This window comes from Rhagoletis pomonella, unplaced genomic scaffold (assembly GCF_013731165.1).
Source record: "Rhagoletis pomonella isolate Grant_MI unplaced genomic scaffold, Rhpom_1.0 Rhpom_scaffold_00253, whole genome shotgun sequence".
Classification (NCBI taxonomy): Eukaryota; Metazoa; Arthropoda; class Insecta; order Diptera; family Tephritidae; genus Rhagoletis; species Rhagoletis pomonella.
Genome location: NW_023458807.1, coordinates 10,051 through 11,204, shown reverse-complemented (window position 1 = coordinate 11,204; position 1,154 = coordinate 10,051).

Below are 1,154 nucleotides of genomic sequence, written 5' to 3'. Positions count from 1 at the left end.
TGAATATATGTATGTATTTACATGCTTAAATATCTGCAAACGAACAACAACATTGAACCACTCGTAATAGGTTTTAGGAGGAAGCATCGAAAGCCTATACCCGTCAGTGTGGGACTTTAACCCGAACTAAACCTCCTACTGTCCGAGTACCGAACCCCCCGGTACCACCGTCAAGTATTTCGTCGGGAGGCGGTTGAGCACTAGACTCGCACGTTCGTTCCAGTCGGTTGTACTCAGTCCTGGGCTACGCCTGGTAAGCTTTGCCACGTCTTGTTTAAGGATAATTACCCTTTTTTAACTATTTATTTATTATTTATTTATTCATTTATCTCTTAGATACAACTTATTATTTTCGCCTTTGCGGTTTGAACGGTCTAGGTTCCAATCCGCACCAACGCCCCGTGTGGACGAAATTCGAAACTGTACTTTATTTGCGGCTGGAACGCCCTAGGTTCCAGTCCGCGCCTATTTTCGATTGCAAAAATTTTTTTCGAGGTTGCCACTTGGGCGGCTGGAACGCCCTAGGTTCCAGTCCGCGCGTATTTATCGATTTCAAAAATTTTTTCGAGATTGCCACCTGAGCGGCTGGAACGCCCTAGGTTCCAGTCCGCGCCTATTTTCGATTGCAATAATTTTTCGATATTGCCACTTGGGCGGTTGGAACGCCATAGGTTCCAGTCCGCGCGTATTTATCGATTTCACAAATTTTCGAGATTGCCATCTGAGCGGCTGGAACGCCCTAGGTTCCAGTCCGCGCATGCGCTTTAATTGTTAGATTTCATGTTCAAGGTGCGGTCTGAAAGCACAACTTTCTAAGCCGCACTGCTCGAGCGGCTGGAACGGCCTAGGTTCCAGTCCGCGCCTACGCTTTGGTTGGTGAACATCATAGTTTAGTTGCAGTCCGCTGCTATGCTAAGAGTTGGCTTAAGCAGGGCTGATACGCCGCTGTCTCTCTAGGTCCCTCAGTTCCTTCAAAATCGAAGTTAGTGTATCGCTGGTGGATGCCCATTCGCTGGTTCCTTTCACCATATAGGACTACTGACTGTGGCGTAAACACCCCTCCAACGGCAAGTTTAAGTTGGTTCATCTGCCGATGGAAACGAGGGCACTCAAAGAATACGTGGTGGACATCTTCTTCCACGCCACTTAGACAG